Raw genomic sequence first — 25974 nt, forward strand, 5'->3', positions numbered from 1 at the left:
TAATAAATTATTGATAAGGAACTAGCAGAACCAACGAACAAAACAGAGAGACAAGCAATTTTTTTGTTTGTTTTTAAATTAAAATTTGACATCACCGTACGAAAAGAGAGTCAGTTCAATGCAAGGTGGTGGCATTTACTTAGGGGATGGTGGGATGAAAGTAGGATCTTGCCTCGAAAGCAGATAACTACACAGCAAAAAAAAAATGTAATATCGATCAATGTAATTCAAGCTGATGTATGAAATAATGATGTAATAGCAAAAAGCAGATACAATATTACATCAATGGATGTAATTTTGTTCGCAAAATCGATGTACATCGTACAACCAACAATCAATACGAAACTATCGATTTGAAATTGGCTCACTACTTGACTACCCTAATAAAAAATTACCACGAGGGGCACGCAATAGCCTTCTTGACTGCGTTGGATTTAAAGTACAAGGTGTTTAACTATGTAATTAAGTAATTAAAAATGAAAATTAAGTATTTCATGTAATTAAATTTAATTTCGCGTAATCAAAGCAGTGCCAGTGTAATTACTGTAATTAAAACACGTACTTCAATTTGATTACGTAATTAATGTAATTAAAAATTAATTTTCTGTAATTAATGTAATTAAAGTTACACAAGTGTAATTAAAAACGTACCAAAATCCTTATTCTTGAAGTATTTAAAAAAAAATAAGAAAACCCTTAACACATACTCGAATGAATTTATCTCTTAACTCTTCTTACACCCTGAAATACGCATATTATACCCCGTTCACATTACAGCCTATATCACGTAATATAGGCTGTCTTGCAATGAGCACTCATACATAAAATTTCCAGTGAAAACTAGATGTATGAGTGCTCATTGCAAGACAGCCTATATCACGTGATATACGCTGTAATGTGAACGGGGTATTAATGTTTTACTAGACTACAAACATGACCAATTCTGCGAATACTTATACTAAATTTCTTGGAGCACCATGCTAGAGTTGGAAACTGAAATAATCCATTCGCGACAATCGATTTCACTTTCGTTTTGTACGTTCAACATAATGTCGTATCTAGTGCACTGTATTCGTTGAATAATGCGCTTTAATGCAGAACTAAAATAAAATCGATTGTCACGAGTGGGTTATATCGGTTTACAACTCTAGCGACAATATATAGTGAAAAGGAAGTGATACTCATAATGAGGGCCGTGATTGCCATACAAATGAAATGGGAATCTCTTAGTTGTGACGACAAGTCTTCAAATTTTACATTTCCTTAAATTCAAGCAATTCCTCGAGCAAATTTCCTCCCGATCAAAAAATGTTCGAATTTTAAGCCATGCTCGCAGCACAGTTCGACAGATGATGATATTAGCTTGTGCCTGAATTAACAGATTCAATGGAAGATGTATATGCATTTGCATTAATTTTCTGATGTTACGCGTGAATTATTCGATTATTTCAATATTTCTTTCAAACTTAATATTATTATACTAATAATAATTAACAGATTTAAGGCAGAGTTCATTAACAAAAAAATTATAATCAGGTTTTGGTTGCATATAATTATTGTGTGCTTTTATTTGTATTATCGCCATCATATGATCACATCCGTATTCAGAATTGACGCGATAGCATTTATGAAATTCGCCTCCTCATTGTTCGTCTTTCCATGGGTCAACTAAACAATACTATGGGCAGAACTCCAAACCGATAGGAAACGATGAGTCCAATGTGCACAGGACACGAAATGATCGTTACCGATCAACTTGACACACTCAAGTTATCCGTGCTGGGAAGACAATTGCATACCAGCTGCGATTTTTTCCCGGAAGTAGCTCAGCGTGTGAATGTCCAAAGTATTCACCAGCTCCAGTGTCCGTTCAGCTGTCTGGGATAGCAAATTTGAACTCTTAATATGGACATTACCGACGGAGTTTCGTAAAATAATGAAGTTTGATATGTCACACGAGGGGTTCCGGTTCTTATTGGGAGTTGGATATTTAACCGGGGGGGGGGGGGGGGGGTAGGGAGACAATTAAATGGGACTGTGGACTGTCTAAGACCATTATTAGCCGTGCAGAATCATGAAGTTTGATATGTCGCACGAAGGATTTTGGTTCTTGTCGATAATTGAAAATTATCAGCAGAATCATAAAGTTTGATATGTCGCATGACGTGTTTTGGTTCTTGTGGAGAATCGGTCACTTGCCCGGGGACACAGGAACATGCCCGAGAGGGCTAGTGTGACCGTCGAGTCTTATTAAGGCCATTACCAGCCAAAATTTGGAAAATCATGAATTTTGATGTGTCGCACGATGGGTTTCGTTCTTGTTGAGAATTGGCCACTTCCCCGGGGGCACCGGAACATTTCCGGAAGGGCTAGTGTGACCATGGACTTTCAATAAGGACATTACTGGCCAAGATTTGTAAAATCATGTTGTTTGATATGCCGCATGATGGGTTTTGGTTCTTGTTGAGAATTGGCCACTTCCCCGGGGGCACCGGAACATGTCTGGGAGGGCTAGTGTGACCATGAACTCTCAATAAGGCCATTACTGGCCAAGATTTGTAAAATCATGAAGTTTGATATGTCGCAAGACAAAATTCAATTTGGTGTAAAGACAAATATTGAGAAATTATGTTTTTATAGCTAATTGAATTTTGAAATCTATGCAAATTTAGACGTTAGGCACGCAAAGGTTAACATAATTTTCTATTGTAATTCTGTTTTCGTTCGCATCCTCCAAATTAAATTCGTTATTTCTTAGGTTGAACCAGGTAGCACAAACAAACATTCCTTTCATTGTCGCATTCTCCGGTGCTTTTACAGGGGCGTGATCCAGGATATAGTTCATTGCCCTGCCAACACCTCGGCAGTATTGAAATCCGACTACATTTCCAATCACGAACCGATCGTTGTATGTGAATTGGCACCAATCACCAACTGAAATTATCCTTAACGTAGCAAAAGGGCCTGTGAAATTTTTGTTTCACGGGCCAATAACGAAAGGGTCTAACGGTACGCTGGGGGAAATTTAAGTACATTTCTCGTTGTACATTAATGGAGTTAATGTACTTAATTTATGCGACTTGTAATTAAAGCTGAAATTTGTTCTTAAAAGTAATTAATTCAAAAAATTTCCGACGCTCGTAATTAAAGTAATTAATCATGTAGTTAACTGTAATTATTGTACTTAAAAAAGGCTTGCGTATGAGTTAAAGGTTATTGCGTGCCCCTCGAATTACCATAAATGAACGATAACCAAAATGATTAAACTATTCCACAAATGGTTTGGATGATACCCTGAACACGTCGTTAAGCAAATTAACCATAAATTTTTTATTAGGGTAGCCTATTGGTCCCAAGCAAATCGATTAACGGACCCCATTCTAGACGAAATTCTATTACTACACAATGTTTGTTTTGATTCGCTATGAAAGTTTGACAGATAAAATGAGGGGATAATGGATTTTCCTATGTTCGAGGGGTGAATCGATTAACTTGGGACCGAAGATAGTACCAGAGCTGAGCCAAAAAGTTGAGCACGGTTCTTCGGGACCTTCTAGTCTTAGAGTTACCTCTATGGTACAACGTTATATTACACAACCGATGGATTGACCTGGTTGCAGCAGTTTGGACATTTTTTTCTGTGTATTCTTAAAGTATGGACGCGACTATAGACGTCAAAATCAAACTTTGTTAATGTAAATTTTTATTCGGGCAGTTTTGACTTTGCTTTGATTCGCCAATTGGCAAAGCCAAAACTGGTCATGCCACACCTAGTTTTAAGATCCGCAATCACAAAAATGATGATGTCAGTGCCAACATTTCAAAGGGGCGTAATTGCTTTTATAAACAATGACTTTAGCCGTCAATTTCTCGCGAATGATCTTACCTCTCCAAAATTACAATGCTAGCTGGTAGAGGAAACATTTCTAACATTATTTTTTATGAGTGAGCTTTTATTCGCGAGAAATCGACGGCTAAAACCATTGTTTAATACCCCAATGGGTCTGGGTTCAATCCCAGCCGAGGTCGGTGGGAATTTTCTGAGATTTTCTTTCTAATTGGGTTCTTTAATTTTGAAAAATGTATCGGTTTTTATACATCATCTTAAAGAGCTTCGTTTTCTGAGTACAGCGATATTTTTTTCGAACCCACACACTCTCATCTTGATGTTTAAATCAAGATTTAAAGCAAAATAATAACTTCACTGTTTGACACTAACTTAACAAACTGACAGCTCGCTCCCATACAAAGTGACACCGAGGGGCGCTAATAAGGTGATTTTTTGCAAATGTAATCGTACTTATTTAAAATAGTTCCAGTGTACCAAAATTGATGAAATTTTGGGTTTGGGTTCCATTTTTAATACAGATTACGAATATGCATTTACCTCAATACCCTTAAAGAACCCAATTAATGGCAATATGTACATACATTTTCGTTTGAAATTGAATTTGTTGCATTTAAAATAATCATCTCTAAAGGAACATTCAGCTCCATTCACACCGTCAGTGCAATAAATAAAAAGTGCGTTCAATGCCGGTCCGTGCACAACGATCATCTGCTGTCATTTCGATTTCTAGGTGTCATTTTTTTACTGTTCTTTTTTTCTCCCGAAGACGTCGCTTTTTTACGATCCGCATCATCCATTCGAGTGCGGGACGTCGTCATCGTCGCATATTCTTTGTCCGTGTGCGAAGAAACAAGTTCGTTTTCCATTTTCCCATTGAACTACAGGTCGGTGCAGAAAAGTGGCGACTTTTCCTGCGTCGCGAGTGCATTCGCAAAAGGTGTGTGAAAGAATTTTCCAGGTGAAAATCTTCTCCGTTGGATGTGGGTAAAGTCTGCTTGCATATTGTTTGTTTGATTGTTGTTTTTTTTATGCAAGTAGAGAAAGTTTGTCAGCAGCAGCAAAGCAGCTGTGGTGAAGAAACAAGATTCTAATTTTTATTCCATTCGAGTGTCTTGCGCGAAGCATTGGTGATGTGTGGTGGTTTTATTATGAGGAGCATAAAAAAAACGGGGCTTACGTCGTCCCATACGGAAGTGAGCATAACTGGAAAATTATGCTGTTAAAAGTAAAATTCGCTGTGCTAATCGAATTTAGCCCCACAAGGGTCCGGAAAATCTAGGAATTTTTCGAAATTTCGGTGCTGCCTGGTGATATTATATCCTTGATGATACGCCGTGAAGATGTCTTCCGTCGCCCACTTGGATCCTGATGGGAATTGTTTTTGACAGCGACGACGAGAGGAGAACGGACAGAGTGAGGGAGTGCGAGAACACAACGTCAAAATCAATAACAAGCAAGGATTTTGCTCAGGATTTTCGCTTCCAGATGGATCAGTTGTTTTAGGCGTCCTGCCGAACTCCGTTTAAATTTAGGTAAGTGGACTAATTGTATCTACTAGTTTGTATACGTAGGTTCGTAGCATAGAGAGGTACGAACGAATCATGCTCGGAACAACTTTTTCTTTCACGCTCTAGAAGCTGTAAGCTCTACTATGCAATACTCTGCAAAAGCTGCTCGAAATCACCTTGAAGGAATTAGTAGCAAACAGCAGCAGAGTGGGGTACGTCTCTTCATTGAGAAAAAATATATAATATGTATATATACGGCAATGACGACAACGATGGTGAGAAATATGTATTACAGTCGTTCAATCTGGTATAAGTGAGCGCTCCTCAGTCAGCCAGTCTGCATAAGGCGAATTGAGAGCGTGCTGGTGCTTTAGCTTGTTACAAAAATGACTACCTTTGCTAATGCTTTCCGATGGCTCATCGAGGAACCATAATAACCTATAATAACCAGTATTTGTGGGGGGAAATATGTGTCTGATCCGACGGTGCCTTCGATCTTGGTACAGCTGACAATGGTGATGCTATAATATGGTGTATACATTATGTTCACTCCTATTATGCATGAAATTTGATACCCTTAAGATTATTTTAAGTCTAATTTATGGTTTTAAATAATACTGGAGTCCTTTTCGATTGGGTCGTATGTAACATTTTTGTCAATCAGAGAGACGGGGTGTTTTGTTCTGGCAAACAAAAAATTGTTTCTATTTTCAATGAGATGGATAATTCTTTCAAAATTCTCATTAACTAACATCTCAGGAGTGTTGCTATCAACTGAGTAAGGTATTGATAGCGTTCCTGTTGAAAAACAAACGTTTTTTAACCAATCAATATTATACGACCTTTTGCATGCCGTGTTTTTTTTCATTCGACCGTGCACTTTTTAGCGGTTTAAAAATATATTATTATGAGTAATTACTCACGAAAAGCGTAGTTATCATTTTATAGCCCACCCTCAACCGTTTAACATTGAATATTTGCTAAATTTGCACTTTTATTAGGAAAAAACAACAGGTCTTATGTACAGTTTTTACGCTTCTGTCAACTTTGTTACATACGACGATTGACACCCCCATAGAAGTTAGGTGTCGTATGTAACATTGAGCTATGTTTTGGTCAGTTGGCACGTACGACGAATAGTATTTTGACGAGAAAATGATACAGAAATGAGGTAGCGGGCCCAAATTTTGCCTTTAGGAAGAGTAAGTAGAGTAGTGTCTGGTAGCATTAAAATGTCAATTTGTTTACGTTTGTTTCATACGACCCAATCAAAAAGGACTCCAGAATTATGTGTTGTTTGAACTGTAAAGCGTCTATATAGACTCTCATGGGGCTGCTAAAATACTTAAAATGATCTATCACAGATCGTATTTTTTCATACTGAATTATAAATAGGGAAAAAAAATCTTTAAAAACTTTCTAACACATGAACTAGCCTCAGGCTAAAAATCTCTAAAATAAAGATTAAAAAAAAAAAAAAAAAATCTAACACATTAGCAATCAAATTTGATCAAACTTCGGAATGTATCTTATTTGAGAAATATTAAAACTGTTGTAAAAATGAAGGAGTTGTGTCTGAGACACGACTGCATTTTTGACGTAGGACCACCGTAGAACTACAGGGTTATGTTTTTTAAGCGTCGTGACTATGTTACAATTGTTATAAATCATTGGAGACGCATGGTAGTCTAGTCACATAGGAGTATTGAGCGAAATCCTAAAGTTGATAACTTCAAGAAAATACAACTTAAAAACGAAAAAAAAAACACATCGCTGATTTTTTTTATATGTTGTGTAAAAAACCTAAATTTTGAGGAAAAAATATAAAAACATATTGCGTCCTCTGTCTACCAACCATGAGAACCGTAAAACATAACATTCAATGTTTTTCAATTATTTTTTTTAATGTCATTATATTTTTCCTTAAAGGTATCTTTAATTACCTTTAATTTGACATTTTGATCTTAAAAATTGGCCTAGTGGTTCAAAACTTACGGTTTTTGAAAAACATTCATTTTAGAAAAAAAAAATCGATATTTTAGACCACCCTTACATGGAAATGGTCACCCTAATGACAAAATAATAAACAATTCCAGAGAACCTCGAGATTAGGGCGTAATTGGTTTTGTAAACAAACACGTCAATCACCGATTTCTCGCGAACTAAAGCTCAATTTTGTGAACAAACTATACCAAATGAAATAAGAATCATTCCTCTACCTGTATTGTATGTGTTATTAGTTAGCAAATCAGTTCCCAGGAATCATAAAAAATGTTTTCCCGAGAAAATTTTCAGATAATCTCGAGCAACCTGATTCTCAATAGGACTAGTAAGGTCAAAACTGAAATTATGGGATCTCTCGAATTGCATAGCATGTTTTTGAGCTTTTTCCAAGAGGTAAGTAACTCAGCACAATGTGCCGAAATTAGATTGGACACAGCTTGGGCACATCCATCGGCACAATCTCGTAGGCATTGGATTGTCGAAAATAAAATGGGAGCACTGTCATTGAAGTTATTCACAACATTAGTGCTGTTTGACTGTATATTCAGGAACATCTTCTCATTGAATATACCAGAAGAACTCAGACCAGCAGTTCACTTATAGATCTACATACGAAATGTAGGTTCTTGAGTGGGCTCAAGAGAAAGATGCAGTTAGTCAGACCCCATTAGTACCCTTAATTCAAATAATGTTGCCACTCTCACAAAACAAACTACAGAAGTCTATTCATCATCCTCTATAGTCGGTCTCCAACAATGTTCCCCACCAGTTCCAACTCTTTCCGACCGCTGATGACCGTTGCTTTCATATCACGAAAGGCTTGGTTTCTGGTCAATATCTGGCCGATATCAACAATAATTGAAATTCAATATCGGTCAGATGTTAATAATCATCGACATGGTTCTATCTCCACACAGTTCGAAAAAGTAGTGTAAATTTCTGTTCAGTATGATGCACATAAATGGAGCGTCACATATCATATAAGTTTACATTATATACCATGTAAAGTTCTGAGACATTTCATGCAATGTAGAAAATATTGTATACAAAAGCCCATTGTTGTAAACAACATTGTTTACAAGTTGCTTGGTTGCGTGAAATGAAATACAAGTTTACGTGAATGAATGTTTGCATCACTATTAAAATTCAGAATTTTTATCTGTGCCGTTGAAGGATCTGGCAACGAAGAATTTGTTCGTGACGAGCTATTCAGAAAGATCTCTACCACTAATTTGGTATGGAGTTATCACGAGGGAATGGTTCAACGCAATAATAACCGAAGTGGACGGCTGACTTCGTACGGAAATTGATGTGTAGGTACGCGAGGAGTGGTATCGAACTAATGACATGTGTTATTTTACGGTCCTTATCTTACTTAGGACAAGTAAGAAGAGTACATTCCCATATTTGTTCCTGGTGGCTCTGAAACTTCTGTCAAATATTACAACGAAAACACGGCGAATTTTGAGCGATGTAGGCTCAAAGAGTGGACAGATGTTTTTGATATTCAAAATGCATTACGAAGTTGGAAGAGAATGAAATATGTTTGATGTATTTTCCATTGAATATTGGATATTGGATCCGATATCGATACTCAAAATCCGGTATAGAACTTGTTACATCCGTAACCAAGGCCAACAAGTAAAACAAGCTGTTGTTAAGAGCTACTATTTATTACGTCTATCTTGGTTGGTGGTCGGATAAAGAATCAATCTCTAACTTATGACAGTCAGGCAAGGCCTACTACATCTAGGTCTACTGCATCTCCCCCTTTTGGAAAATGTCATAGGAAGAGAGCCATCTTGGTATTCTTGATTCTCGTACAGAACGTCGAATAAAGTCTCCAACTGCTTCAGATGACACGGGCTTTTGTGCGGACTGAAGTTCTCCATCTTGAGCAGCAGGTTCATGATCGATTGTCGAAAAAGGATTTTCGCCAGACGTACTTGCCACTTGACCATCAGCTTCGAGTGATACGGAACCAACAGGAATAGGGACATCGTGATTGAATGGCACTTCTGGATCCAACGGTACAGCTTCATGGTAGTTGCTGCGTCGCTTGCTCTGGATCATCAGAAGTGTGACGAGGGCGCATTTGGTTTACATGCGACCTCACCAGCTTCGATCTCCCGTTCATGTCCAGTGCAACGATATAGTTGACGGAACCTTTCCGTTCGATGACTCGACCAGGAATCCAGGACTTGGCGTTTCTGCGATGCTGTTCAACGTAGACCAGGTCATCTTCTTCAAACTCGCGCTTGACTGCTCCATGCCGCCAATTGAACTGTTCGTAATGTTTGTGGTTCTTGACAGCTTCAGTTACAGGAACAAGTTTTTTCAGTAGGTCCAAAGTGGTGCGCACTGGTCTTCCGAGGAATGCTTCTGCTGGAGACGTCGACTGCGGTGTGTTTCGGTTTGGGATTGAACGATACACCGAAAGGAATGGCTATATCCGTAACCAAGGCCAACAAGTAAAACAAGCTGTTGTTAAGAGCTACTATTTATTACGTCTATCTTGGTTGGTGGTCGGATAAAGAAGAATCAATCTCTAATTTATGACAGTCAGGCAAGGCCTACTACATCTAGGCCTACTACAGAACTGATATCGATATTTTCAGAGATCGATATCGATATTATCGATAAATACGCACTAGTTTAATTTCGAAACATTAATTTCAAAAGTTTTGGACCTCAGGGCAGAGAATCGCGTTTTTGCAAATCCCGCCAGATAATTTTCATGGCAGGATCGCGTGTTCTTTGATGTTGCCTCCTACGGATATTTTTCAAACGGATCAAGAGCTGAAGATCGGCGTCAATTCTAATTGAATCGAATTTAACCTCGAATTTTGGTACTAGCTTTTGCTTCAACTATATAGAAGAAGTCAGAAATTCAAGAGCATTTTTAATATCATCTTTGATACGAAAGGGATTATATGGATCAAAGTTATATTCCATAAATGTTCGATATTGCTCCCTATCAGCTCTATCGTAATTGAAAGTAGAGCTGTTGGGATTAGAAATTATTTCTTGGGATATTTCAAAAGTTACTGGAAGGTGATCAGAACCGAAGTCAGCATGGGTAACCAATTGGCTACAAAGTTGACATGAATGAGCTAAGACCAAATAATAGTAGTTGGGTAATTTTTGCTGAAGAAATGCATGTTGAGCTATTTGGATATTTATTGAGCAGAGAGAAATAGGCGAATCCAATAGAAGCTAAACAATTGTTTCAGCCTCTGGCGGTAAAAAGGGGAACCCTCAAAGGAGTGATGAGGGTGGAGAGTTTCACCGTATAGGAAGATGGCAATATTTTCACCTTTCCTTTATCCACCGCAAGTGCTTGAAATCATCATCCACCAGCAATAGAATGTACATTATTTTTAGTATTGAAAATCGTCATTATGATGTATACAAATGGATTGGATGATATTTCTTTTCAAAATCGACTAGCGCACTCTACATTGATGGTGCATTAAAAGAGCCTATAAGAAACACGTTCCTCGTGTGTGAACGGCACTAAAGTGAAATTTATTTTATAAAATCTTACACTACTCAAGAAGTCACAGGTTGCCTCGTTTTTCGCTTCAATACTCCTCCTCAACCTACTACCTGGAGTCCCATTACTATCAATCCTCTGCCATGAAGGAGGGTTGCTGAAGCCACCAACATTGGTGGTGTCAGCACTGTAGCCTACAGTTTTTATGCTATGAATATATGTGCATTAACGACACGTATGCGTGAAAAAATCTTATGTGAATAATCCAGTGGCGTTTCCCTAACCTCAATCTACCTGATGTTAGCACAATATTCCCTGAAGTTCCTCTATTGATGCAGCAATTTTCCTGATATTCTTAAAACATCCCTGGAAATCCCACAATGTCCCTGAGGTTTTCAGAACATTTCTGAAGGGGGGCGACCCTGGCGTAGTGGTTAGCATCCATACCTCTCACGCCAAAGTCACGAGTTCAAATCTCACCCCCGGACAAGTCACGAATGATCCAAGAGCGTTAAAGTGACTATAATTAAAAAAAAAAAAAATACATTTCTGAATTGCACTTTGGAATATCCCATAATTCCTCGGAAGTTCTTGCAATTTTTCTAAAGTTAATGGGTCTGTTTTGACATTCTTTGATCATTCTCGAAGCACTCGGAACTTCCCTGATTATTATGGAACTACCGGAAAATCTCTTATCTTCTTTAAAAGCCCTGGATCTTCTTTAGCGCTTTCAGTTATTTTTTTTTAATTAATGAACATCAGCATTAAAGTTCTATGATCTTCCCGATTTCTTATTTTTTTTTTAATTTCTCGAAAATGCCGATAAAAAACACAGAGCTTCCCTTAAAATGTTCTCACAATTTTCTAATGTTACGTTTCCAAAAATTTTATGAACCTCTCGCAACTTAACTGAAGTTTTCGGAAATTCCCTGAGTTTCTCGGAACTCTTTAAAGGTTCAGAAATTTCCTTGAATTGATATGTCCTGATGTTCTCAGAGCTTCCCTAAATTTATCTCAATACTCCTGAATCAAATGGAACTATCCTGAAAACCATTAAATTTCTTTGAAGTTCTTTATGCTTGTGAAGATTCCAAAATATTTCAGTTTCCTTAAGTTCATTGGAGTTCCTGAGATTCGCGGGTTCTCGGATTTGAATAGAAAATAATTAAACCGCAATAAAACTCTGGAAGCATTTCTGAAGTTCCGGGGAAGTTGAAAAAACTGACGGGAGGAGACGGAAGAACATTTCGAGCGAAGCCAGAAGAAGCTTCCAAGGAAAGTCGAAATAGCTTTCTGTGAGCAATCGGAAAATTACAGGGTAAGGTGGACGGAAATTCCTAGGGAAAGTTGGAAGAAACTTCAAAGGGAAGATTGAAGAAATTTCAGGAAGTTCAAAAATTAACGTGTTATTGGCCTATTTTTCTACTGAATAAAAGTATTTCTCGATTTCCAGAAATTACTGGGAAGAGCCATCAGCTGTTTCTCGACTCCTTGGTAACAAAAACGGCGAGGAAATGGAAGCATTAGTCGAAGAGTATCAAGCATTAGACATTTTTGAAGATGACATTTTTTTAGAGCAGGCTCAAAAATTTTAATTTTCAAGAAGATAGAAGTCTCTCATAATAGTTTCCTCTGATAATTCAGTGCGGGCAGTATAAAGGCAATCGGTATAAATCGGTATTAAAACTCAAAAATCGGTATTCTGAGAAACCTTATCTGTATATCGGTATCAAGTTTGAAAATCGGTATAAATACCGATAAATCGGTACATCTGGCAACGCTGGTTTTGATTCGCTATGAATGTTTGACAGATAAAATGAGGAGTTCGTGTATTTTCCTATGTTTCGAGGGGTGCTCAGCTTGGGACCGAAGAGAGCACCAGAGCTGAGCCAAAAAGTTGAGCACGTTTCTTCGGGACCTTCTAGTCTTAGAGTTACCTCTATGATTGTACCGTAAAACGGGGTATCTTTGATAATGCGGGTAACTTAGATAGTATAATATAAAGAATAAATTTACTCGTTGTGCTTTTTCCAAATAAGAAACATTGGTTCCTTATTGTAGCTTAGGGTATTTCCGTTGATATCGTATTTAATTTTTATATAGTATGTGTTACATATTTTACAAAAATATTAAAAAACCGATTTTTGTGTTTTTTGCCTGTTTGAAAAAGCACTCAAACCCTCACACCATCACTTACAATATAGCCATCACAAATTCAATGTTGTATTCTTATTGCTTATGAAGTTTTCTGATTATATACTCATTCAAAGTTTCATATTTAAAGAACTAAATTGTTTGAGTTTCACTTATTTTTTTCTACATTCATCGAGCATTATCAAAGTAACCCCAAATCAAAATACTGAGGTTCGGTCACAATACAAAAAAAATAGTGCAAATGCTTTAATTTTTGTTCAACATATTACTAACTAATTAACTCTTGAATCCTCAGTACTTGTTTTAAAAATATAAAATTTGAAAAACATTCATTGCTGTAAAAAATATTTACAATATACTTAAAAAAAAACTATAATACCCGTTTTACGGTATTCTGATTGTCGCAATTTATCCACAGCTTCATCGATGTCAAATATGGCCCTCAAACATTTCCACCAAAGAGCCTCTTGGACAGCTGCCGAAAGTGCCATGTATTCGGCTTCATATGTCGGAAGCGCCACGGTCTGCTGACGCTTACAGTACCACGAAATTGCACCACCTTATGCTATGAAGACGAATCCGGTTATGGACTTCCGGTCCTCACTGCTTGTAGCCCAATCTGTATCGCAATGCGATGTGCCTCATAGTTACCTCAGTAGATGCTTGACAGCGTTTCAGTGCTTCTCGCCGGGGTTTTCGTTGAAACGGCACAGAATGTTGATGGCATGACAGATGTCAGGACGTGTACACTGCGCTAGGTACATTAGACATCCTACCGCCTCCTTGTACGGATTTCGCTTAATTTGTTTGGTCTCTTTGTCCATAGTGGGTTCCATCTCCTTGGTCAACTTGTCATTTGGGTTCGGTGGCATTGCTACTGGATTGGAGTTTGACATTTGGAATCGTTCGAGTATGGACTCCACATACGCTTCCTGATCGAGTGAGATCCTCCCTTGGCTTTTCCTGATTTGTATCCCCAGTTATTGGTTCGCTGGACTCCGCGAGAAATTCCTTCGCCAGATTATCCTTTAGCTGCTTTCATCACCACGAACAGAATTTTGTTATTATTATTATTATTATTATTATTATTATTTAATTTTATTCATCGGACTATTGTCTACATGAAACAACCTTAAAGCTAAAACAATTCAAGTGTTTCTAATCCGTGCCAAAAAGCGAGATGAAGATTCCCCAAATTCGAATAATTCTTCGACAGCCGTAAACGTACGCATCATAGTTGTTAGTGGTTCGTTGTAACCGAACGCCGTTCGATGGTTATTCAATACCATTCAATAGCTTGGCAACAAAAACTGCTTCCTGATTTTTCCGTCGGCATTCCAGAGTATCCAAGCTCAGCAGATTGTAGCGATCAGAATACGGCGGGAGATTTTGCGGATCACGCCATGGTAGATTACGTAATGCTATCCTGATAAACTTGCGCTGAACACTTTCGATCCTCAAGCTCCAAGTCAACTGATGAGGAAACCAGACCAAGGAGGCATTTTCCAGGATTGGTCGCACAAGTGAGCAATAGAGAGCTTTCAGGCAGTGTGGGTCAATGAAGTCCTTCGATATTTTCGACACAAAACCTAGCTGGCGATTCGCCTTTGTGATCAGAGCAGAGCGGTGGAGGTTGAACGTCAACTTATGGTCCAGTAGAACACCAAGATCGCTGAACTGGTCGGTTCTTTGAAGAACCACACCGTTGATGGCATAGTCAAAAACAATCGGCTGCCTGATGCGGTAATACGACATTACCATACATTTAGGAATGCTGAGGGTAAGCTTATTCCGACACCAATCAACGAACAGATCCAATACCTATTGAAGACGAATGCAATCCTCAGCAGTCCGCACCACGAAGTATAGCTTTAGGTCATCGGCATACGCAAGCTTACAGCCATCTCCAAGTAGAAGAAGTGCGTCGTTGATGTACAACACAAACAGCAACGGGCCAAGATTGCTACCCTGTGGATGGTACGACAATACACTGCAGAAGGAATGCCATCTGGTCCAGACGAGAAGGTACATTTCATTTTCTTGGCGGCATTAGTTACCATAACGGGCGTTATTTCAAAAGTGTTTATGTCAATAAGGTTTGAAGGCACATCCGAAACAGCCGAGACAAGTTCAGTCGAGGTGATGGATTCTGCGGCAAAAACCGACGAAAAATGAGCAGCAAAAAGCTCACATTTCTCCCCGCCTATCGACGATTCAACGTCATTGAAAAAAAAAACACTTGCAGGCATTGTTGAATTTTTCCTCTTCGAGTTTACATAGCTCCAAAAGCTCTTGGGGTTTCGCCTTAAATTAGTTTGCACTCGTAAAACGTACGATTTGTAGAGCGAAGAGTTTAGATTACGGTACTCGTTATACGCCAAATGAAAACTACGCTTATTTGCCAGGGAACGGTATCGCCGAAGTCTACGTTGCGAAGCATTTCTTTTTCGTTTTAGTTTTCGTAGCAAAGCGGTGCTCCACGCAGGAAAAACAGCAGGCCGACGAATCGGTACGTTTGTATCCATCCAATTATTTAGCACAGCACACAGCGTTTCAGCTATTTCATCAGCATTCAGTCCATCGAAAAGAAGATCCCAGTCAGTGACGGAAAGGAAGTCCATTAGAACATCGAAATCAATCTTGCTATAGTCTAACGCAAGCTCATCACTCGCATTCAGCAGCAGTGCACCGTCATCAACTAGAGATGGTAAGCAGACGACTAGTGGCGGATGATGAAGATCAACTGGCAAGAGTGGTGAAACAGATCTCGAGATTTCCACAGGAAAGTCCGTATGGCAAAAGAACAAATACAGGATGCGTCCTAAGTGGTTGCGCTCGAGATTTCTCTGATGCAGGTTGTGGAAATCCATGCCATCAATCAAGAATGAGCTAGCAACTGGTAAAGGAACAGAGTTCACAGGTCGAATCTCGCCATCAGCCCAACTCCAGGATATCCCAGGTTGATTGTAGTCACCGCATACCAGCAAGCAATCGCTGTCAGAGCCACTGTTACAAAGCTCTTGGATCGATTCAATATGCCCATTCAAAACGCTGAGATCCTTGCTCTTGTCTGGAGGAACGTAAATTGCACACAGCAATAGCCGCTTGGATCCAATCCTCGTCGATACACACACTTGTTCTATCGTTTCTCCGCTCGTTGCAACGACACTGCTACTGATGAAACGATGATGTACGGCAATTAGAACCCCTCCGAAACGAGATTTGCTGTTGTTTATATGGCTTCGGTCACATCGGTACACATTGTAGTTGCTTCCGAAAAGCTGCGTCGAATTGATAGCCTCGTTAAGCCCCGTCTCGATTAAAATGATGACGTCAAAATTGCACTCCAGGACGTTGCAGTAAAAGTCGTCGATCTTGGTGCGCAGTCCACGTACGTTTTGGTAATAAACCCATAAACGACTAGCTTCACGGGTCGTGTTCTGCAACATGGAAATATTTGGCGCGGGAATATTTGGTGAATGGTACAGGGTTTAGGGTTTCCACCGTCCACAGAATGTCGCAAAGAATGATTATTGATAATGGTGCTAACCCTAGGGTTTCCACCGTCCACATGATAGAGCCTTAAGTATTTGTCAGTGGATTGCCGTTGGATCAAGACTGGTTTTTTGAGTAGTCGGTGAATTCACGGAATAATATCCCATCAGGCCACGTAGAAGCGTCGAGAGCTAGTTCTTTCAGCGATGGATCCAAGCCAACTTTGAAGGAAATGAAAGTCAGCTTCGTCATATCCACTTCCTTGGGAACGAGACGCACGACGTCAGCAGGTGTTGTTAGATCCAAGCAGCGAGAAGTAATTTTTTGAATGTCCTCAGCAGTTATTAACGGGTGTAATCCGGACAGGTAGAGCCAGAACTTTGGAGGGGAGATCGGTGGTGTTAGACACGGTACAGACAAGTCACTGAGATCAATTGCATTGGTCCCACGCACAGAAGAAGTGCCAATCGGTCCACCTTCATTACCACGACGACGTTTAAAACCAAGTCTGGGCCAGGCATTTCCCTTCCTTGATCGAGTCGATGGTCGCTCAGCAGGAATATCCATGGAAATGCACTTGTCAACTTTATCACTCAGCGATTCCACCAAGTTGAACAGTTGTTGAACCTGAGCCGTTAAGCCATCAGGTGACGGAGTCGTGTCGTGTGCGAGCTCATCAGTAAAATACTGTTTCACACTTCTGCCATTCATTTTATCCCGGCAATTTGAACAAACAAATACAGCCTTGCCTTGCGAGAATAGGTCTTTGCTCGCACGACTGAGGTTGAAACCACAACATTGCATGCTGATGTGGAAGTAAACCTCACAAAAGCCGCAGCGCAACCGCTCGATTTCGTGGATTTCCAACTGGCATTCTCCGCACTGTTTTTTCTCCATCCTTACAGCGAACAAAACAAAACTCAGTGAACAGCAACAAATGATAGCGTTAGCCCGAATACAGGAATGTGGTTGAAAATTAAATCCTTCGGAATCGTCCAAAACAGCAAATTCACAAATCAACTCCACAATTTAGCGATGAAAGCAGGTCCAGATAATACGTCAACGTTGAAAAAACGATTAAAAACTACAGTCAAACGAATTAAAAATAACTTTTAGCGAACACAATGTTAACGCGAATGTAACACACAATGGAAGCGTTCGTTCAAAAGCCAGTGATCTTGTAGTACACGCAGGGATCGTAATCGATTGAAACCAGTCCAAACTTCTTCAAAGCAGTGTCCAGCTTCTGGTTCCACACGCGACTTGATTGCTTTAATCCATAAAGCGCCTTGTTGAGCCGGTACACTTTGAACTTGTTGTGGGTGTCTTCGAAATAGGCCGGTTGCTCTATATATATATCTCTCCTGGGATAGTTCCACCTGGAGGAAAGCAGTGACCGCATGGATTTGCTCAATGCCGAGATTCAAACGTGCAACCATAGCAAAGAGATATCGCAGGGAACTGTGACATTTCTTCATAGTCTACCACATTTCGCTGCGAATATCATATAATTACCAGCTGGGCCTTGTAACGAGCTGGTCTACCATCCATGTCGAGCTTGGTTTTGTAAACCCTTCTTCTTCTTATTCGCATTTCAAGCTTATTGCTAAGCGCATATTAGCTTATTGCGTGCTCTCAACTTAGTGTTCTAAATGCACTTGCACAGTTATTAATTGAGAGCTTTCGATGCCAATACCAATGCATGAATTTGAATTCGTATATTGTGTGGCAAGCACAATGATACTCTATGCCCAGGGAAGTCGAGAAAATTTCCAACCCGAAAGATTCCCTCGACCGGACCGGGAATCGAATCCGCCGCCTCCGGCTTGGTAATACCGTGCCTTTACTGACTAGGCTATGAGGCCCCATTTGTATCGAATAGCTTCTCGGCCTGCCGGGAGATCCGTCACAGTCCAGGTTCCGTTGCTGATGAGAGCCTCATACTCCTCCTGCATCGCGGAATTTCAGAGTTCGGCGGCGTCTCGAGATAATGCCTCATGGGGAGTGACAGGGTCGTCAGAAATAAACTGTGGGGAATCATAGCCGGTACAACTGATTTCATGATTGTTACGGCAATACTTGCCTTGACGAAGGCGTCCCCTATCGCAAAGCATCAACCCTTGTTGAATATCCTCAACTGGTCTTTGACACACAGAACGTTGGAATAGTCTAGGATTGTCAACAGGATCGTTGATGGCCTTGCCAGTGTAATCGTCAGTTACGTCGTTGCTGGTATGAGATGGACAATCTGGATACACTGGATGTCAACTGGTTTGTACTTGCCTGGTATGAAGTGCTCCCTATTGTTCGCCTCAACGCCTCGGGCGGATATGAAGCTGTTTGCGATGGGAGCTCTGCAGGAATCATAGAGTCGTAATCGTAATTATTTTCAGAGCTTCTATCGTCATCTTGTTCGGGCAGATTCGTACGGTTTACTTCCAGCACTTCATGGTTGACGTCTGGTAAAACGAAATCCTCCAAACCCAGCCGGACCATCGTTATCTGTGGTCGGTTCGCTCTCAGGTTAGCTTTTTCTTCTTCGTGCTTCGTTGGCTCTTGATGCTGATTATTTTTCTTGATCGATAAACGTCACGTCCCTGGATTAGAATACCTTCCTGGTCTTCTAGCGAAAAAGCCGGTATGGTACGCCTTGCTTTCTTCATCAAAGCCGATCAGATTACAATCGTCGGCCTTCGAATCCCATTTATGACCTTTCTATTTCGGAATGTGTGACATCGTTGTTGTTCCGAAAATTCGCAGATTGGACAGATCCGGTTTCGGGGCCTCCCTTAGCTCAGTCGGTAAAGGCGCAGCTACAAAGCAAGACCATGCTGGAGGTGGCTGGGTTCGATTCCCGGTTCGGTCTAGGAATTTTTCGGGTTTGAAAATTTCTCGACTTCCCTGGGCATAGAAGTATGATTGGCTTGCCACACAATCATATCAATGCAAAAATGGTACAGGCATCGAAAGCTCTCAATTAATAACTGTGGAAGTGCATCTAGAAAACTAAGTTGAGAGCACGCAATAAGCTAATATGCGATATGCAATAAGCTTGAAATGCGAAGAAGAAGAAGAAGAAGAAGAAGAAGAAGAAGAAGACGGATCCAGTTTCTGTCTCGACCAAGCTTCTTCGGGGTCAGTCGAATTCCTGCTAATGTTGATCGGTTGATCACATACACAGCGCCAACTGTAGCTTCAGCCCAAAACGTCTCTGGTAAGTAGGCTTCGTACAACATAAAACGGGCTCTCATGTGTTCCTAAGGCTTGTTAGTGTTAGGGATTGTTAGTGTGTTGCATTGTTATTATTCATCCCCTACACTAGAAATATTTATGTAAACCGGGTTGATACCCATCGAACAGGGTAGCCGTGGTCATCTTGCCCGACTTTCCCATATGCAATGTTCAGCCGTTTCACAGCTGCGCCATACTGACCCTTCCGAAAAAAAGGTCCCATCTCTTGAATGACCGACTGCACTCGTAGGCTGCTTATTTGAAGTTGCTGGACACTTATAAGAGGCTGTTCATAAACTATGTAGACAGTTTAGGGGGTGACAATGGACAATGACAATGTATGGACAATTTTCTACGCAAGGGGGGGGAGGGGGGTGTTTCAAGAATCCCAAAAAAACCGTCTAAGTAGTTAATGAACAGCCCCTAATATAATCATGTGGTTTCATGATCGACCTTCAGTTGAAAAAAATAATGTAATTTACACTCCCTGCTAGCGACCTAACCTTGACTTGACGCTCAATTTCCTCTCAGCAGGTGCCACGAAAACGAAACAAAACACCCATTCAGGAAACCGACAACTTACCAGCAGCGCGCAGTTTAAATTCTTTCCACTTGAAAGCACGACCAAACCACCACCGCAAGATACCATCACACGACCAACCATCATCGTCATCGCAGTAAAAACAACAAAAAACACGCAAGAGCTCTGGCAACAATGAAACGCATTCTGCAGAACTATCAAATCCCAGATCATCGTGGTCGCAACACAAAAATAAAGTAGTAGAAAAGCTCGTTTCGCCACACCACACCGTATAGGAACCTGCAGTCCATGCGGGTCTCGGCGGACCGTCCACGAAACTTCAATTCATAACGGGTCAACATCGCTTTTGTGTAATCAAAAGCGACGCTAACGCGAGCTGCAATTAATGCAGTGTAAAGACACAAAAGCGACCCAACACTGAAGCAAATTTAGATCTATGAGCATTGCTTCAGTGTTCGGTCGGACCGTTTGACGACTGAGACGGTCGGTCACATGACGTGCCTCGCCAGGCATTCTGCACTCAAAAAATTCTACACGTTTGATCGAAGTGTTTGAACACTTGATTTTTTAAATGCACAATCACATTTACTTTAAGTGTATTTCACCTTGGTTCAAAGTGGTATACACGTTAATTTCTAGTGTTTCAAACTTTGAAATGTTGAAAATCTTTCACTATCTATTCATGTGTATTGCACATTGAATCACACTACTGTTCAAAACAGATGGATTTAAAGTGTTTCGCATTTCAATGCGATGTGAATTGCTTGCTCAGAAAGGTAAACATCGAAAACAAGAGTGTAACTTTATCCTATCAACCCGCCTCATATATATGAGAACAACCGTGGCACAGTGGGATCGAACGAAGACTCCGGCAGCAGCACACCCCAACAGTCCATGATCGAATCCCAAATCAGACCAATTAAAAAGATATGTGTAAGCTCTTGGCCTATGGCAGTTTTGTTTATATATTTGTCGATTCATTTTTTAGGGTCGGAAAAGTAGAAGTCGATAAAGTAGAATATTGAACTATGATGTGCAAAGCTATTGATATCACCATATGAGGCACATATAATCCAAGTGTGTCACAATTCAAATCCATAGTGTTCAGGCATGGTTCATAGCATAAGATTCACACATGAAATGAATGTGTTTCACAATAAGCGCAAAATTAAGTGTGAGACACATGATGATGACGTGTAGAATTTTTTGAGTGTGGTTTATCAGGTTGCGTTACACTTCTGAAAATCAGATACATTTATTGAGATTTCTTATTTTAAGAAAACTTCATGGTTATATTTGCCTTATTTTTTTTTAGCTTAAAGGTTAATGGCCAAGCGATACTTTAAATGTATAAGTACTTCGACACTGTTTTAAATGTAAGAATTATAAAGTTGAAGATTGGTAGCGTAAAATGTTCTTCTTGGCTATTACATCTCGACTGGAACTAGCACTAGCAGATAGATCTGAATTACGAAACAAAAATGCGAAAATGTTAACACATTTTTCTTCACTCTATAAATCTGGTACAAGAGAATTAAATGGATGTCATGCTCAAATTGAAATTGATCGAAATTCAAATTGCAGCATCTGTAAAAAAAACATTTCAATAATTACAACATGAGCCACGGTCAACGCACACACGACTATAATTATCCAACCAACAACAACAACAACAACAACAACAGCAACGGGAAAACATAAAACTCCAAAAAAGTGCAAATTTTATCCATCAGTGCCACAGTGACGACGTGATTGCGCGAATTTTTACCACCGAGTACCATCGAAGCGTGAATGTGTTGCTTTTTGTGGGTAAAAAGGCGGCATTCACTACTGAAGCGCTTTTGTTTTCGTTCGAACCCATTTTTTGCTGTAAGTTTATAGGGGTTTTGTAATAGCTTTAAATTATCATGCATTTGTGGTACCTAATAGCGAAAATGAGCTATTTGTGATGCACACAAATATTATAATGATTTTCGACATGCGGAGTTTGTCCTAAAGGCCAGTGGTATTCAATCGGTGGGAAATTCCCTTGCGGGGGGGATTCGGGATGTAATATGTTACTTAAGGCTTCGTAATCAATCATTTGAAGTCTAATCAAAAAGAAGTATTTTGCAAATTTGTAGCTGGTAAATTTTAGTAATTAGAACCAATAGCAAAACTTCTACAGCGAAGGGCTAGAACGATGAGAACAAAAAGTTCACTTTTCCCATAGTAATTCTCAAATAAACTTCCAAGGGTCAGTGCAGTATGAGTTCGCTTCCAAATGAGTTCAAATTTTGAGAGAATTAACAGGAACTGATTAGAAATAAATTGAGCTTGGTGGAGTAAACTCGATATTTTGAACCACCCTATTAGGTAAACGATTCTCAACCAAGGGTTCGCGAACTCCCAGTAAACGAAAATCAAATGAAGCGATGTTGAGCGAGTGGGGGAACGTTGAGAATCGATGCTATAGGCTATACTGCCCATAATCGCAAGTCAGTCCCATCTGTAAAATACTGGAAATGAGAAAACGGCGTTCAAAGATTTTACAAGTTTTCTGATTTGACACTTATTTTGTATGAATACATTTAAAAATAAACGTACAATGTGATAGAATGCATCTATGTTTACCCAAAAATATTGGAAAAATATCGTGAAATTTTTATTTTATGTCCAAAATCTGAGTGGGACTGACTTGCGATTACATTTAACGTCAATGAGAAAAATAACCGCAAGTCAGTCAAAATTCCATGACGATGCTGCATTAGTTTAGCACAGTATTGAACAGTAGAAAGATACCATGGTCCCATAGAACGTTATTGAATGTTTCTGGATTTGTTTCGCTGGTTCCAGAGCAATGGCCGGAACATATTCCGGTGAGTATGGATATTCCAAACCCACCATGCGATACATCAATTCACATGAGAATTCAAAAATAAGATCAATAAGAGTCATTATGAGGGACCAGCATCATGTTGGCCACACCCGGACATATTCCGGGTATCCCCGGAGAAGTGGTAAATCCTTTTTAATTCAAAATCCATCATATCCATTGGCGGTCAAACTGAGTATCTTAAAAACTATATTGGCCACATCCGGACATGTTCCAGATACCCTAGGGGAAGTGGACAAAATCTGTCTTGAGACAAATCTCATTATGCAATGTGTTTTCTAACATTTCTAACATATTTTTTCTAATGGGACTGACTTGCGGTTACTTTTCGCTGTGGGACTGTATTGTTTTTCATTTTTCTTGAACAAACCACCTTTTTTCAATAGACCATCTCAAAAAACATAGAAATATAAACTTAATAATGATGCTAACTCAAAATTGATAAAAAAAAAATGAAGATGGGACTGACTTGCGATTACCGGCAATATAGCTATAGATGAATTTCACACCAACTCGACAAAAGGTTGGCAGCACCCTATCAAATTTCAATTAAACTTTGTGGATGTAAAGATATCTTTTACTTAAGAAACTGCATCGAACAAAAATGTGCTAAGCTCTAAAAGATATATGAAGGTGGCTTTCTTAGGAAATTTTAAATAAAAATGTTTAAGCTCAAAATCACAACTTTGCAGGAATACTCTATGTAAACAAAGATTCAAACGTCAATTTGTCGAAACTATTAGCACTCCCACGCAAACTAATACCACCCTCAGAAAAACAGGGTGGCCACCAGTCTTGTACAGGCATGGAAAATCATTTAAATTCATTTAATGCATTCATTGACATTCATTTGCCTCAAACTTTTCTCATCAACAGCATTCCGCAAAATAATGTATAGAGTTTTTGTAGGTTTTGTTATTAACTACAACTTTTGCCCATAACTCAAATATGTATCTCTTATGCATCACGAACTAGAGCGGGCACAACTTGTTACTGTTTTTCAGTGAATGTGAAATACATTCACTGAAAAACAGAAGTGGCTTCTGTTCGCTCTGGTTCGTCATGAATAAGAAATACGGATTTGAGTTGTAAACAAAAGTTGTAGTTAATAACAAAGCCTACAAAAACTCCATACATCATTTTGTGGAATTCTGTTGATGAAAAAAGTTAGGGATAAATGAATGTAAATGAATGCACGAAATGAATGCAAATGATTTTCCATGCCTGGTCTTGTAAGCGGTCACAGTAGTCGACACATTTTCTTTGACAAGCGACTGCCTTTGCTTTCGACACTTGCAAAACAAGCAATCAAATTAAAGTACCAAACTAAAATGTCATATGACAGGCTCTGTCATACGACACTGTCGCCGAAGACCGAATGTATGTATTTTAGTTTTACTCATAATAAGAGCTGCTGTTCAACATCGCCCTCGAAGGAGCGATTAGGAGAGCTGGCGTGTAGAGGAACGGTACCATCATCACAAAGTCGCACATGCTTCTTGGTTTTGCGGACGACATCGACATCATCAGAATCGACCGTAGAGCAGTGGAAGAGGCGTTCGCGCCTTTTAAGAGGGAGACAGCGAGGATTGGTCTCACGATAAATTCTACCAAAACGAAGTACATGGTCGCCGGTAGAAAGCGTGGGAGCAATAGTGGTGTTGGTAGTGAAGTGGTGCTAGATGACGAAAAATTTGAAGTTGTGGACGAATTTGTTTACCTTGGTACTTTAGTGACGTGCGATAATGATGTTACCCGCGAGGTGAAAAGGCGTATTGCAGCCGCGAACAGGGCTTTCTACGGGTTGCGTAGCCTGCTGAAGTCCCGCAGCTTGCGTACGAAAACGAAATTCGCGCTGTACAAGACGTTGATTCTGCCAGTAGCCCTTTATGGCCACGAATCGTGGGCATTGAAAGAGGCCGATCGGAGAGCTTTCGGTGTCTTCGAGCCTAAAGTGCTGTGAACAATACTCGGCGGTAAACTGGAAAATGGCATCTGGCGGCGTCGCATGAATCACGAGTTGTACCAAGTATATAACGGAATGGATATTGTGAAGCTTATAAAACACGGCAGGCTACAGTGGGCTGGGCATGTGCCACGAATGCCGGAAGAGCGTCAAGCGAAGTCAATATTCAGCAGGGAACCCGGAAGAGGACGTCGGCTTCGGGGTAGGCCACGCACACGTTGGCTTTGTGCAGTTGAGGAGGACATTAGGTCCTTGAACGTCCAAGGCGACTGGAAGCGATTGGCTCAGGACCGAGACCAATGGAGACGGTTACTTCGTTCGGCGCAGGTTTGAATTCAACTAGTCGTCGCCCATCAGGTACTTAGGTAGGTAAGAGCTGCTGATGTTGTGCTTGTGTGAATTCTGAAAATAGCAAGTAACGATGTCCTAGTAATAACATTTCTGATTAGAAATGGTTTAATTTACACTAAATTTAGGAATTAGATCGAAATCACACATGTCATATATAGAGTAACATTTGAAATTGGCCTACGTCCAAACCAGCAAATGAATTTTAATTTGTTCTGCCGCTATTCAATTCATATTTAAGAAAATTAAAGTATTCTAGGCATTTATATTGTTCACAATAACAAAAGTAACTGTATCTCAGTATACAACATCCAAAATATGCGAAAAGCTTTCAAAAATATATGAAAATCTATAACAATTAAATTTCATAAATTAATATGCCTTTTTTTGAATCTTTCAATGGATAGGCCCTTTTTGTTAAGCCGTTGTGCTTGTCATCAGAAATTGTACGCCCTTTGCTAAGCCTTTTCGCAACGTCAAATAAATTCAAAACTGCCTCAAGCAGT

The 25974-nt window shown here is 39.7% G+C and overlaps 1 protein-coding gene across 5 annotated transcripts in view; it reads left to right on the forward strand.

Moving 5' to 3' along the window:
• The first annotated feature begins 4652 nt into the window (after positions 1 to 4652).
• Tmep (Transmembrane endosomal protein) overlaps positions 4653 to 25974 on the forward strand; it is a 121677-nt gene continuing 100355 nt past the window's right edge. For 3 of the 5 annotated variants that reach the window (XM_065231852.1, XM_065231854.1, XM_065231857.1), the window contains exon 1: positions 4653 to 4787. The gene's annotated coding sequence lies outside the window, so the exon portion shown is untranslated. Of the gene's footprint in view, positions 4835 to 25974 lie in introns of all 5 variants that reach the window. The other 2 variants (XM_065231853.1, XM_065231856.1) reach the window with 2 other exon arrangements.

The sequence above is a fragment of the Ochlerotatus camptorhynchus genome, unplaced genomic scaffold (assembly GCF_037179485.1).
Source record: "Ochlerotatus camptorhynchus isolate MF236.1 unplaced genomic scaffold, CSIRO-AGI_Acam_v1.1 ptg000361l, whole genome shotgun sequence".
Classification (NCBI taxonomy): domain Eukaryota; kingdom Metazoa; phylum Arthropoda; class Insecta; order Diptera; family Culicidae; genus Ochlerotatus; species Ochlerotatus camptorhynchus.